The following is an 8,861-nucleotide window of genomic DNA, read 5'->3' as shown; positions in this document are numbered from 1 at the left end:
GGGTTACAATTACGTGGGCAAGATAATGAGTACATTTCTTATCTAGCATTGTAGCCTCCTCCTTTGTTTCCCCTTCCCATCCCTTCCCATCCTCCTAGCCCTCCCACCCAATCCTCCCCGCTCCCCCCACCAAAGTTGTAAAGTTCGTTTTCAACATAACGACTTGTACTTCTCATTGTTGCAATGGGTCCACCTGTAAAAATAACTGTACAGAGGTGTCATATTTATATGAGCAAATAATGAGTACATTTCCTAACAAGCATTGTTACCTCTTCCTTTCTTTTTCTTCCACCATCCTTTCCCTCCCACCTCCAGAAATACACTCCCCTCCCCCTTCCCCTGCCTAAATTGTAAAGTTCATTTTTCAACATAGTGTCTTGTGCATCTCAACCTGTATCCATATTTAACAATTTTGTATTTCCCTTCCCCCTCCCCAAATTAGAGGAACGTATACACAGGATGTAGGCGCACCAACTTCAAGTACAGTGAAAATAGGGGTTAGAGCTTAGGGAAGGAACATATAAAGGAACAAAAAAAATCACATCACACATTATAAGTATCTTAGAAACAATAGCAAGAAACAAAAAAAACACTTGTCTTGTTCAGTTCCTGTAATATCATCTTATCTGATATGCACATAGCTTCCGCTTATCCCAGACATATATTAGCTGTTGAAAATAAGGGAAACATTTGGACCTATGTTTCTTTGGACTTGGCTTACTTCAATTAATAAATTTTTTTCAAGTCTTTCCAATTCTTAACAAATTGGGCGATGCCATTCTTTCTCATGGAGGCATAGAATTTCATTGTGAATATATACCACATTTTCATGATCCATTCATCTTCTGTGGGCCATCTGGGTGGGCTCCATATCTTAGCTATTGCAAACAATGCTGCAGTAAACATAGTTGTTCTGGTAGTTTTAGTATGGTCTTCTTTGTGATCATTTGGATAAATCCCCAAAAGTGTGATTGCTGGATCATAGGGGAGCTTTATATGGAGTCTTTTGATGAGCCTCCATACTGCTTTCCAAAGTGGTTGAATAAGTTAACACTCCCACCAAGAATCAAGTAAGGTTCCCTTGTGGCCACATCCTCTCCAGCATCTTTAGTTGTAAAAATATGGAATGATTCAAGAATTTGCATATCAACCTTGCGCAGGGGCCATGTTAATCTACTCTGTACTGCTCCAATTTTAGTGTATGTGCTGCTGAATTGAGCACAGAGCATTTTTTATATATAAAGTGTAATTGATTTTCTTGAACTAGACAATTCAAAGAAAAGTAAGTTTTGAAGAATTCTCGTGAAATTTTAGAACCATGTACTTCTTACATAAGCACACATTTAAGAATAGCCAAGATTGACATGTCAAAAACAAAATAATCCCAGATATTGTTGTTCAAGAGATGTGTAGGATCGGGGGAGGGGGGGTGGAATTGGGTGGGGGGGCAGAGGAAGGCTGGGAAGGGATGTGAAGGGTAAACAAAGGAGGAGGCTGCAATGCTTCATAAGAAATGTACTTACTCATTATCTTGCCCATGTAAATGTAACCCCTCTGTACAGTATGTTCACAAAAAATAAAAATAAAAAAAGAGATGTGTAGGAGGACGAATTCAATTATTCTGTATAAGGCACCTGTCATAATGAACACTGTGGCAAGTGTTAAAGTATTTTTAAAGTTTTAATGTTTTAAATATATTTAATTTTGGAAATTTGCTTATATAAGCCAAAATTAGGACTGTTTGTCAGGTCATACAACTTTTCTATAAATATTTAAGATTTATGGTAGCAGACATATGCTACTAAAAAGTACATTTCAGAGTTTATAAAAACATTACTAATGAGATGTTGCAAAGGCTTAGTGTAAAGAAGCAGAGTGAAGAGTTAAGACTTTGTTAACTGCACAGTTTCTCTTAAAACTTTAGGGCTTCCTTACTTTATATGTTAGTGTGGAACAAATGATGATATAAACCATATACATATACATATACAAATGATGAGATGAGTCATAAAAAGCAATCATAGTGGGTAACTTTAAAAACTACACATAGCCTATAAAACTCTTATTGAACATCATAATCTTATTCAGTGTTAAATGTACAGGAATGTGAGAATAGTAAAATCAAATATGGAAGTACACTTCAAATACTGAAAACATTGGTAATTCTTTGGTATTTTATTTTATTAATCATTAATATTTATTTATTGTGTTTCTTTATTTGTAGTATTATTTCCCTTGTAATATAGTAAAACCTTTTGTTATTCATCATCAGGAGGTACTTTGAGAAGGTTACTGGGATAGCCAAACCATTTTTTATAGTTGCGTGTGAATTTACAAAAAGCAAAATTAAGAACAAAATATTGATTAAAAATTATCAAGTACAGTCAGAATCAGGAGGGATGATAAATGTCCACACTTAAAATCCTAGCCCTAGGCTGAAGCAGTGATAATACAGAGTTGAGGTCACAAAAGTGAGAGACTAGGTTTTGTTTTGTTTTTTACTTTGATTTTGTTGGCCATGGGGTTGAACTCTGGGGCCTGGTTGCTGTACCTCAGCTCAAGGCTAGTGCCACCACTTGAGCCACAGAAACACTTCCGTCTTTTTCTACTTATGTGATGCTGAGGAATCAAACCTAGGGCCTCATGCATGCAAGCAGGCACTCTACAACAGCCACCGTCCCAGCTCCTGATAGACTGGGTTTTAAAGATTCATCTAAACAACATTTTCTTTCTGCTTTGGGTTATATAATGAAATATATGAATATCTTTTCATATTTTTGTGTATTGTTATACTTGTAAATTTATACTAACCCCAGCCACTTCATTCTTTTAAAGTCATGAAATATCTCTGAGAATTTGCTAATGTGAAATTGTGTTAGCATTTTCAATTACTTCTGTGTCATTTTTAATTTTTATTAAAATCATTTTATATTTTGGGTTGAGGGATTATCATACATCAAATACCTTCAAATGTACATGTAGAGTCTAAAGATAACAGTATGAATATTCTCGTACAGCTCTTTTTTATCTGTTATGCACTTTCAGTATCATGATATTTCTCCCTCTTTCACACTCTCTCATTTCCTCTCTTTCTCTTTCGTGCTCCATGCTCCATGTCTGCTACATAGAATTTCCGCTGGTCTACTATTATCCTTGAGGATCCACTGGCTTTGTGGGAACATGATGGGGACTAACATTTTCCCTTGCATTCTTGAAGAATTATGAGTGACATGATATTTTTCTTTGACATTCTAAATGGCAAAACAACAGGTCTAGGAATTCCTTTTCACGTTTACTACTATTAAAAATTTCATCTCATAAGAATCATTTGGATGGATATGATATTTTAACTTGGGCTGGGAAAGTGGTTCAGTGGTAGAGCGCTTGCCTTGCATGCATGAGGCCCTGGGTTCGATTCCTCAGCAGCACATAAGCAAAAAGAAAAAAAGCCAGAAGTGGCGCTGTGGCTCAAGTGGTAGAGCGCTAGCCTTGAGATGAAGAGCTGAGGGACAGTTCCCAGGCCCAGACTTCAGGCACCAAGACTGGACCCCTCCCCCCCAAAAAGATATTTTAACCTGTGACCTAAAAGTTCTTTTTCTTTCACAAACAACTTTTGTCTTTGATTATCTGTTTGTAACTACATGTAATGAAAACAAAGCTCTCCTATGGAAAATAGACCGAAGTTGTTCACAGGGATGAAAAAGAATGTAATGGTGGAAGTGAGTACAATAGAGCACAGGTCTTCAGAGCAGTTTATCATGAACACTTTGTGAGAATGACAATGTTCTGGGAACTATAGATTAAGTCACTGAACAAAAATATATATGCATATATACTTGTATATGTATATTTATTTATATATGCATATATGTGTATATGCCCTTATATAGTACACATATATGTTAGTATACACACAAATTCACATATACATATACACATGTATACATGCACACATGGAGAAAGATACATAATTATAGCCAACGCAAGTTTCATTAGTTGCTGAAAATGCCTTAGATGGGATGCTTGGAACAAAATATGTTCAAGATGTATTTGTCTCTAAGAGTTCTTTTACCACTCCTCTTATCTCTTAAAACTGGTAGGTTTTGACAGATTGGACTTGCAAAATGCAGTATACGTGATAGCAAGTTGCTCGGAAATATCAGTATGTAAAGATCATATAGTGTCTCCCTGATCCCCAAGGAATGCTTGCTCTTATACACACTCTCAACAACCAAAGTAGCAGGAGAATATCATGGTAAAGAATAAAATTATAAGCCTTTAAATGGCATCCTTCTTTGAGCTCTTTTCCAACAGCCAGCATCAATTCCTAAGCAGATTAGTAAGTCCTGATAAAACTGGACCTCAGGTCAACAGGTAACCAACTCATGTGAAAATTCCTATGAGAGAAATGCTGACTGAGGTCTTGCTGATTTTCTGGCCAAGAAAATAAGAAACGAAGAGATTATTTTTAATATATTAAAGTTTGAGAATAATTTGTAACCTGTCAATAAATGTGTAGAACACAACTAAACCAACTGACAAAAAAGGTGTCCATTTCATTTATATGCTCTTGGACTTGGTGACTGATTTTACTTGTGTCTACACAAGTAGAATCAGCATAAATCAAGCCAGCATTTCTTCATTTAATATACAAAGATAAGATTCCGGGTGACCCATTGTAATAATGAGATAATAATGTAATAATGTAATAATAAGACACTTTATCAGAGAGTGGGTGGAGGGATGAGTTGAGGAGGTGTGAAGAGAAGGGATGGTAGGGGAAAAAAAGGATGGGGTAAAAATGTTCAATAAGAACTGGACTCATGCCAGGTGCTGGTGGCTCATGCCTGTAATCCTAACTACTCAGGAGGCTGAGGTGTGAGGATTGTGGTTCAAAGCCAGCCAGGGAAGGAAAGTCCGTAAAACTCTTATCTCCAATAAACCACGAGAGAATCGGAAGTGGCACTGTAGCTCAAGTAGTAGAGCGAGAGCCTTGAGCTGAAGAGTTGAGGGACCGTGCTCAGGCCTAGAGTTCAAGCCAATGACCAATAGTAAAGAAAAAAATTGTACTCATTACCTTACTTATGTAATTGTAACCCCTCTGTACAGTTTCTTTACAATATAAATATCTATCTATAGATATGTATATATATTAAAAAGATGCAAGGAAAACTTTTGTACGTATAGGAAGTTGTATTTGTCACTCAATATCAGTAAGGTATTGGTTTTAGGACCACAGGCATATTAAAACATCAGATACTCAACTACTCTACATGAACACAGTATATTATTTACATTAGAATCTGCCCACAACCTAGTGCAGGTGCAGTGTAATTGCTATGAAAATTTGTACTACATTCTATGTTTGTAATAAAAAATAAAAGTATATGCACTGTCAACAGATACAAATTTTTTCATATAATTTTTGTCTGCATTTTGTGGATGGAATTGGAAGCACAAATTTCATCAGCAAGACTGGTCTGCAAAATGTAACAAAAAGCTGACACAGAATAATTGAATAGTACTGAACTCCAAGGAGAAGTACTTGAATTGAGACATTAACAGAAAGTGTAAGCATGCAAGTACTTTTTAGAAATAGAGCTGCTAGATTTCTCATGGAGAGCTTTCATAACACTTTGTGAAACACAAGCCACAACCTCACTGAAGAGTAAAAGGTTTTCCCTCACCTTTCTGTCATGTCTATATACACAATGGAATTCTATGCCTCCATCAGAAAGAATGATATTTCCCCATTTGTTAGGAAATGGAAAGGCTTGGAAAAAATTATATTAAGTGAAGTAAGCCAAGCCCAAATACACAAAGGTGCAATGGATTCCCTTATTTGCAATATCTAGTATATGTATGAGTCAAGCAGGAAAAGTGAGATAATGTGATGTTAGGAAAAAGAATCCTTAGATAAGTATTTAATTGGTTTTCTTTCATTTATAAGATTATTTCTTTGTAGCTTTGTATGTCCCTCCCCCACAGTATAACCCCTTCTTTCACTATATTTGATGTTGGGATAATTTGTGGAGGGATGGGGAAAAAAAAGTCGTGGACGGGGATCCAGGAAGATGGCCAAGGAGAAGCTGGAGGCATAACAGGGACGAAAGAGCCAGACGTGGAGGGCGAGCGGATTCTACTCAACACCAGCAAGAACCGACAAGGAGCAGACATCTTCATCCTGCAGTTCGCAGACCATAGATGACCCAGGAACCAAGACTCAGCGTGAGTAGAAACCTGACTTCCTCACTCCTTCTAAGGGAGCAGAGGAGGGAAGGCCACCCCTCCCCCCAGTACCAGAGATCTCCATCTTGTATATCGACAAAGCTCAGCAGAGCTGCCAGCTCCAACTCAGGCCTTAGAATAAAACTAGGGTCATTTAACAGGTCACAATAACTTAACGGCGGCGTGACCTGCCAGACTCAGCTCTACTCAGGGAAAAGGCACCCAGTTCGGGCACTAGCCCTAGGAGTGGCTTTCTTTATCGGGTAATCAGAGCCACAGGCTGCCCCTCCCTTTAGCAGCCTCGACAATCAACTGAAATTCACTAAACAGAAACCTTGAGAGTGGCTCCAGGCCGGGATCTGTGAGTTTCTCACAAAGTAGGCCCCGGGAAAAGCTACTGTTTGCTGAAAGGTCTCAACTCTACCCAGAACATAGCCTCATCATAGCATCTCCAAACTTGAGGAAAAAGCCATCTCCCTCTTTTGTGATACTCAAAGCACACCTCCCTCCCCTTGAACTAACTTGGGAGGAAGATCAAAAAATCCTGGGTAAAGCAGAGCATTTTTCTGCCTGTCCAAACAAACTGACTTAAGAAACCAACCAAGCCACAGGACCACAAGCAGACCAGAGACTCCAATCAGAGGCTGATGACAGGCACAAGGGAGATACAGGATTTTTCCGAACCCTCCCACAAAAAATCAAAGAACTTTTTTTTCTCTTCTTTTTTTTTATATAATTTTCACAAAATTATTTTTCTTTTCTAAAATTTTTTTAATTTTAAATTTTGACTTTTAAAAAAAATGTTTTCTAGTAACTTTTTCCCCCTTATAATCTTTATTTTAGGGATACATGTGTGTGTGCATTTTTCTTTGTTTTTTTTTTTCCTTCTTTTAAAAAAATATTCTTTTTGTTTTTTGCTTAGCTAGACTGAACTTCTGATCTTTTTTTTCTTTCTTCCTTATCCTTCTCACCTTGTCATCTCTTTTGTTCTTCTTTATGGGACTTAATTGTTGTTCTGCATATCCTCAGATAAACCCATATTTGACTATTAGACCCTATCCCCCATTGTGTACACACTTAATCCACAAATTTATTACTCAATTCAAAACTTCTGAGACTTAAATTCCTTAATAGCAGTACTACCTCTTTATACCTATATAATATTTTAAGTATTTTTATTTTTAAGTTTTTCACATTTCCTATATATCCCTCCCCTTCTCTCAATATATTCATGTTCTTTGAATAGATTGTTCTTGAACCTGCATATTATTAACTTTTATTTTTCTATTTTTTCTGGTGTCTTTTTTCCCCTTTCCATTCTTCTTGTTTTCTCTCTCTCTACTTTCATCCTATCTAACCTATTTCCTGCTTTGAGACTAGGACTTAGTTAAGTTAACTCTCCCTGTCCCTTCCCAAATCACTCTATTCCTATTTTTTACCCACGTCTCCCCCTAACCTAATAATTTCTGGTTTACCAAATTATTCTTTGCGGTTCGTAGCCCGTTAATATATAGTTGTTTTATGTTGAATAGAGGTATCTGTTACAATAGATTTTATCTGCATACTATTGATTGTGCAAATTCAGACTTTGGTTGATGCTTGCCTTAAGTTAGTGTTCTAGCACAGAACTGGTGTTACTTTCATCCCAAATGGCTAGAGTAAGCCGGAAAACGACAAGAAAAATGGTAAGTCAGGGTAACTCCACTCCCACTCATGATAATCAGGGGACAGAACAGATAATGAATAATCCAGAGGAGAGTTCCCAAATAGCTCTACAAACACTGCTGGCAAACATGATAAATGAAAAGATTGAAAATATACAATGAACTCTGTATGAGTGTGATAGGGAGAGAGAGGAGACAATCCAAAGCTTTATACAGAAATATCATGAGCGTGAGGAAGCTACTGAAAAACTGATACAGGATTTGCATGAGCAGCTTGAGAATACTCAAAGAGAAAGGCAGGAATGGCCTGAAGAGCATGAGAACACTCAAAGAGAACTACAAGAATGGCATGAACGGGAGGAAGCTAAGCAAAGAGTAATACAGGAATTGAGAGAGCAAGATGAGAATACACAAAGATCACTAAAGGCATTCATGGGATCCATTAAAAAAGAGCAGAAGGAAGTCAGAGAAACCACAAAGGGAATCCTGAATGGAAACCAACAGAAGGAATGGGAGTCCAAGGAAACCATAACAAATCAACCAAGTGATTGAGAATAAACACTGAACAACAAATTAAAGAAGTCCATACAAGATATAAAACAAAGCTTCAATAAAGTATTTGAAGCCATCAAAGCTGACCATTTAGAAAGAAAAGAAATAAAAAACGAAGTAGAAAGTCTTGACAGCAGGTTAGACCATGCAGAAGATTGAATCTCGGGGATTAAAGATAGCCTAGATATTATAGAGAAAGAACATACAACCATCCAAGACAAGTCAAAGAAATATGATAGATCTATTCAATATTTGGAAGACAGCATCAGAAGGCCTAATCTGAAGAAAATGGGTGTAGAGGAGCACCGAGAGACAGAAGTTAATGGTCTAGGAAATTTGTTTAACAGGATCCTAGCAGAGAAATTCCCAAACATGCAAAAGGATAGTCCAGTATCACATGCAGGCTGAACAACACAC

The 8,861-nt window shown here is 37.1% G+C and overlaps 1 non-coding gene across 1 annotated transcript; it reads right to left on the bottom strand.

The window, feature by feature from the left end:
- Nucleotides 1-1,115: 1,115 nt before the first annotated feature.
- On the bottom strand, nucleotides 1,116-1,222 carry LOC138803802 (U6 spliceosomal RNA). The gene has a single exon (XR_011365051.1). It is a non-coding gene; the product is annotated as a U6 spliceosomal RNA (small nuclear RNA).
- Nucleotides 1,223-8,861: the final 7,639 nt, after the last annotated feature.

The sequence above is a fragment of the Dipodomys merriami genome, unplaced genomic scaffold, assembly GCF_024711535.1.
Source record: "Dipodomys merriami isolate MVZ:Mamm:240054 unplaced genomic scaffold, mDipMer1.0.p SCAF_349, whole genome shotgun sequence".
Classification (NCBI taxonomy): Eukaryota; Metazoa; Chordata; class Mammalia; order Rodentia; family Heteromyidae; genus Dipodomys; species Dipodomys merriami.
This window is presented reverse-complemented; position numbering and strand designations above follow the sequence as displayed.